The sequence below is a fragment of the Corvus kubaryi genome, unplaced genomic scaffold (genome assembly GCF_017639235.1).
Source record: "Corvus kubaryi isolate FWS band 111438036 unplaced genomic scaffold, C.kubaryi_AGA036_p1.0 67, whole genome shotgun sequence".
NCBI lineage: Eukaryota > Metazoa > Chordata > Aves > Passeriformes > Corvidae > Corvus > Corvus kubaryi.
The window spans coordinates 6,047,125-6,054,045 of NW_024582055.1; positions in this window are offsets into that span (position 1 = coordinate 6,047,125).

The following is a 6,921-nucleotide window of genomic DNA, read 5'->3' on the forward strand; positions in this document are numbered from 1 at the left end:
AGTGAATAATGAGCGTACAGCTGGCATCTGATCTTGCAGCCACTGTGTATTTTGGAAAGTCCACCGATTCACAATTTGGTTTCCACCTGCTGAAAACTGTGTAGAGTTGAGGTACCCTTTGATGAACTGTTAGATAAATGTTTATCATTCATTTCAAAAACAGATCTTCTTTTCCTCTGAGTATTTTCCTTACTGATCCAATCTACAATGAAGAAAACTGAAAAGGAGCAGGTGGAAGGGTTGTTACTTGAATATTTGCTGTTTATAGACATAAAATACTATGGCTATTAAAAAGGATGTTACATCGCAAAGGCAGATAGCGTGAGGGAGGGATGATGATGGTGGGAGGGTGTCTCAGGCAGTTAACCATGATTCTTATTTTGACCCTTAGTGGAATCAGGACTTGCCCCCTGTGTCCTGGGGAATGAATTAGTTCTTTGAGGACACAGGGATGAGGACCGCTGCTGAGCACAGGCAGGACTCACACCAGGCTGTGGGCACTCTTGATATTTTTCCTCCCATGCACCCATGCCTGTGCCAGCCGAGATCCTGCCCCATCACTAATACTTGTGCTCATTCTCCTTGATTTCCCATTGCACAACTGGGAAGCTGAATGTGAAATAAACACAGATACATTTACTTCAAGTTGCTTGGCATGGTGTTGCAATTAAAAGCTGGAGCCTACTTTCTCCATTTGTTGTTCAATAGGGAATCATTGTTCCTCCTCCTGGCTTTTGTTTTCCCAAGTACCGTCTCTTCATGGCCATTCTTTCACAGACCACGAGTTTTGTTTGGGTTTTTTTTTTTTAACGTTTGACACATTTAAAGCTAATGGGCAGGTACTCTAAGCTAATGCAGCGATTATGCTGCTCTGGAGAGCTGGCCTGCTCTGTGTGGAGAGAGCGGAACAGCTGCAGACCGCCTGCAGATGTGGACCGGACGGACAGTTGCTCATGAGTGATTCCATTATGTTTCCTCAGATCCCTCTTTGAGTCATGTTGGGCAACTGCTCCTAACCTCTAATGGCTTCCTTATGCTCTCTCCCGCTCTCGTTCAAGCTGTGCAGCTGGCTGCCGGGGGGACAGCACGGTGACAAAGGCTGCTGCAGCACGCTTGGCAGGCAGATGATGCCTGACAGGGCACGGACAATGCAAGGGCTCTTCTTCCTCTGTAATTGGTGGCTGCTGAGGGCTGGGTAATTGGGCTCATGCCCTCTCCAGAGCGGGTGGAGCAGGCTGAAGGACATGGAGAAAAGGCTGCTTTGGTGGGAGCAGTAGGTTAAAGCAAGACACAACTGTTTCTGGATCCTGGGTAGTCATAGGTTCCCTGTCGGTATTGACAAAGGCCCTTTTCTCACTGTGTTTTGGAGCTGTCTGATCACTGTCCTCTGGCCTTGCCCAAGTGGCATCACAGCTGATTGTATAAGAACTCAGTCTAGCGTTCAGGACAGGCTTTGTAGGAGGCTCTGCCCAGAGCTATTGATCAGCCAGCTCCTAGTTCAGACAGAGCATAGGAGAAGTGAAGGAAGACAGGAAAGTTATGAAATCCTTCTTACCAGAACCTTGTGCTGCCTTTATTTCCAAGTGTGCAGGAATTGCTTCCAAGATCATGGATGTTCCTGAGCTCAGATTGTGCCCTAGCACACAGCTTGTGATGCTGGCACCCACTCGCCCTTCTGTAAGAGGTAAAGCTTGACAAAGCTGCTACTTATGTGCTGCACATAGCAGCTAAGTCTTTGTCATCATCATTAAAAGAAACACCAAAATACCTCTGTCATTAAAGAATATAAATCTTTGACAGGAGCATTGAGGTAGGTCTCTCCAGAGCTCTTCCCTCAAACAGCTTTTCAACTCAAACCTCAGGTTTTCTTTGAACAAAGCCTACATCAGACAAACCTCTTGCAACAGAGACAAGAGAGAAAAGACAGGCTAGACATGGGGAAGGGCTTATAAACAAATCCCCTGCTGCTCACTTTGTCCCTGCTCCGAGTCTTGCTTTCAGTCAGCTCTGTGGCTTTCTGGGCTGAAGCAGACTGCAAGTTCATTTTGGCCCCTAGGGAACTTTTCCCATTGTCACTAGGGCTGGTTTCTGGCTTGTCCTGCTGCTCTCGGCTATCTCCTGAGCCTGAGCTGTGTGCCTGTGTCTCCTTGCTGTTTGCTTCCCTCCACTTATCACACCCAGTAGCTCACAAATGAAGATACCACATCTTTTCCTCTGCAGAGGGGCCCACTTTGCTGTGTTGTCCCCTTTAAAGGAAGTTAATATATGAAGAGAAACAATTAAATTGTATACTGTCTGTCCTAGCCCCTAACCCAGATATTTTTCTGGAAAAAGAAGGGTTTGTTGTGATAAATGTGAAATGTGCAATATAAATATTTAGCTACTGTTAACTCATCTGTTAATGTTTCCTGCTATTTTTTCAAAGTTGTTTGTGTGCTTCTGTGTATGATGTTCCCATCATACAATGCTGTTCTTTTCCATCTCAAAATAAAAACCTTTTTTTTTTGAGTTCTTGTATAAAGGAGAAAATGAGCAGTTACCCACACCTCCAGTTTGTGCAAGGTTAATAACTGGGTGAGCTCTTTGTCTTGTATTTCAGCTGGAATTTGTGCTTTTGAGTCCTGTGTTGGTTTTTTTTTTTTTGGTGGCCTACGCTGCTTATTTCTGCCAGTTCAGGAGATGTGCTTATAATGAAGAGTTTGGTTTAGTGTTTGGTGTATTTTCTGCATGGGATGCATAATTCTGCTCCCATTTTCTGCTGTTGCAGACCTGTGTGAATGCAAGTGTAGGGGCTTTGATTAAGCAGAAAGATCTGATAGGTGGTAATCAGGTGAGGAGTTCCTGGGAACTGTAACAAGCCTTCATCTGCTAAAGTAATGCAGCTCCCACCGTGGTCTGCATAAATGAGTATAGTTCCTTTTTTCCTGCTCCAGATTAAATCTTCCCAATAAGTGCAGAGAAGTGGCTATGGTGGAAACACCCCTCTGTAAATGAACCACCAGTGTAGTGAGAAGTTACACAAATCTGTAACATCTTCCCAATCCCATGGCACCAGAACAGCAAGACACTTCACAGGACAGGGACAAACAATGATACTGAGGAGGAGGAACGGACATGAAAGAAACAAACTATAATAACAAGAATAGAGGCACATTGTCATTAAATGAAAACATCTTAAACAATGACCTTTCTGACAAACCACAGAAATAGCAAACATGCAGCCTTTTTAATAACTGTTCCATACTGGAGTTTTGCACACATACCCCCTGGAAGCTTAATGCAATCCAAATGTCTGTCCCTTGGACAAGGCCTGGGGGTAAATGCTCTTTGATGCCTGAAGGAACAAGTGAAAGCTTGCAGGTTACCTCAAACTGGCAGGAAACCCATGCTCCTCACTATGCTTCTCTCCATTTCAATGTGAATTTTTAACATTTGATGTTTTCGTCATCTTTTTCATTGTTTCTATGGAAGGGAAGTGAGGGGAGATGGGGAAGAAGATTTTTGGTAAATGTTTTGTCATAAAAGGTATGCTTAGTGTCTATGCTAAAAACTAGAGTATGCTAAAAACTACTTGTGTGGAATTTTAGTTTGTACTGATGCTTGGCTGCTGCAGCCCTCATCAGTGTCATACTGCATTTGAAATGGATAAATGTCTCCATTGATATGATGATGGGGGTTTTGGATGAGTTGTCCTATTAGGCAAACACTATAAGCTGAGGGGATGGACAAAATACCATGTGGGATGACAGCAAAATCAGTAGCTGTTCTTTCCTAGACCTCTCAAAGCAGTAGATTTCTTATGAAGAAAATAGTCCGATTTTTTTTTTTTTTTGGTATATTGAAACCTTTTAAATTCTCACTTCTTTCTAACAGCTTTCATTAAGGGGACCTATCAGATCCAATAACCATCTGGCTCTTAAATCAGGGGTCATTATGTGACTTTAATCTCTCATACCAGCATCTATTAATAAATTTTCAAAAGCCAACTGGAGAGCATTAGAGATTAATTGTGTTAAACTAAATATAGACTACTAAGAGTTAAAATACCTGTGATGGACAAATGTTCATCCACATCTATTTAGTGTTTTATTTCAAGCCTTTTAGGTTGTTGTATATTTTTCCTATGTCTTTTATCACAATTCAGTGTTAGTTATTATAAATATTCTCCAACCCTCAGAATTTCATTATAAGTAATGGTTATGCCCACAGTCTCTAAGTCTGTAGAGAGACGAAACAAACTAAAACTAAACTACTGCCAATCTTATTTGATGGTGTTTTATCAGAATTAAAATCTATTGTATATACCCCTGTAACTCTTACAGCAGTTTGAAAATTAAATTGAAGTAATGCAGTGTCAAGAAGTATTGCACAAATAATGAAATTCAGCAACTCCAAAGAGCAAACAGATGGTTTATCTCCAAGTAAGGTGACAGGGGAAATGAAGACTCTGCTTCTGTTTTCTCCTGGGGGCTCTGGGTGTATAGATGTGGCTATGGGAGGACCAGGTTGGTGGGTTCAGAAATCCACTGGTTAGAGAGGCAGGATCCTACCAGAAACTGCACTTTGAGTGCTCTGCATTCACTGTGCTTCCTTCCCTGCCAATTCTCCCTAGGGCTCCCTTGGTGCTGTAAGGATAACCTCGCTCAGGCACGGATCAGGCACAAGCATGTCAGCTGTGATGTATCCTTTGACTCTGTGCAGGTTAATGCTTTTCATCCCCAGTAACAGAAGAGGGAAGTGTGCGTGGCTGCAGGTTGGTCACAGACGTGTTGTACAGGGACTAACTGTGGCTGCTCTTTGAGTGCAGACAGGGCTTCTTCCAGACTTTCTGTGATGACTTATTACAGTTTGGGCAGAGTTTCATATAATTTCCAAAAGGGCATGTTAATGTCTTGTACCTCTTGAAAGACACACTTTTAAATAAGATGCAGCTGCCCTGTACTTTCAGCCCATTCCCTTGTTGCCTTATGAGAAAAGATGACTAACTCATTTACGGCAATCCTGAACAGTAATAACTTCAAATTTATGGTGCACCCAGTGTCCAGATGCCTCAGGGCGCCTGACAGGCTATAACTTAAAACATAACTTTAAAAAAACCCCATGTGATTGAGCACAATGGAACCGAGGGAGAAACAGAAACCCTATTGTGTGATAAATAGAACGGCGTCCCACAAACAATCTCCAACCCAAACTCGCTGCAGCCCGGCCCAGGGGGGTGCCATTGTGCTCTCTGAAATGCCAGAGAGGAGCACTCACTGGAGCTAAGGGGAAGCATTTGGACAGGCAAGCTTTGCACATGGAAAAGCAGAACCAGCTTCAGCTTTAGTCCCAGGAGTTGTGGGTTTTGTTAACCAAGGATGAATACTTCAGAAAGGAAGTGGCAGGCATCTCACAGATGTCTTTTATAGCTATTGCTTTGCTTCAAAAAGCCTGCTTTTCAGAGTACACTTAGGCTCTTATTAATCTAATGATTAATCTGTACATACAGACACAAATATTCTTCCATTGGTCCTACTCTACTAATTTCAGATACTTACAGAACTTCTTGTGGACTTTAATCTGCTCTCAAAATCAACTTCTGCCCCAAAGTGCAGGTGTATCAAGAGTTTGAATCGCCTTCTGCTCCTAGTGAACAGTGAAGGTAGCTCCTGAGAGAGGATTTCTCCCATTGCTTCAGTCTCCAGACATCTCTGCTTTGTGAAGCTGAGTAGACCTGTCAAGTTTAAACTGAAGGCTCTGTCTGAAAGAGAGGATTTATCTGAATCATGCTATCCTTACTTGTAAGGAAGGACACATTTCTAATTTTTGCCTTAATTTCGAAAACATAATAATAAGGGAATAAAGAAAAATTATTCAAAACGGAGTAATTTCACTATCAAGTATTTGTAAGAACACAACTTAATCTTTGAAATAGCTGTTGGTTTTCTTCATTTTTCCTTTATCATTTGTTTTTCCAGTGTGCAAAAGTAAATTTACAATTGATCCTTGCAGACCTTGGCAATAATATCCAAAAATCATTTGAGCCAGAGTCATAGACTTGATGATTCTTATTATTTTTAGAGTCTAGTCTGACATCTTGATGTTTGGGACAGAGCTGCTGAGTACCCCTGGTGTCAGATGGAACATAACGAGGATGAGAGTTTTTAAATGGAGGAATTCAACAGAGAAGCCTTTTTCAAATGCTCATCCTGCACAGTTTAATGAGAACTTAATTCCTGACAAATGGTGGTGGTTTGATTTTTTTTGGTTGGTTTTTGTTAGGCTCAGTTCATCTTAAACATGCATGTGGTGCCCCTGATTATGCAGGCCCTTAAGCTTTATAAAGCAGTTCATGCCCAAAAGTATTGCTGAAGCTGGTTCTGCTGAGGCCTACAGGTAGAAAACTCCCAGATTCGTTTAAAATTTTTATATTCAGAGCTACCTGCTCTTTCTCAGAACAGAACGTGTGTTTGGATGGAGTGGAGCTAACATCCACAGAGCAGTTTAAGTGTCCGTCCTCTGGGCTTGTGGTAAAGCAGTAAGAATTTCCCATTCTTCCAGAGGAATTTGTTAAGAGTCCTGAGAAGGAAGTATCTCTGGGGGGAAAATGTTGTTAACTGAGAAAGTGACTTCTGTAGAGGGCAGGCAGGGAGGAGAGTGAGAAGCAAAAAACGCATTAAGGTATGTTCAGAGTAGTTGTTGTCCATTCTTAAGTCAATAGCTCTCACTTTGGTGTGTGCTATTGCCTCTTAGGACATGGATGTCAAATTACATGGTGTGTTGATTTCAGCTGTTCTAAAAATAACTAAAACTCAGGGGAAAAAAAAAATCCAACAGCATTACAAGTAATATCCCAGTTCCCAGATCCCTGGTGTCTGTGGGAATTCCCCTTGCATTTCAAATCTACTGCCTCCACCCCTAATGGTTTGGCCACTTGGGTTT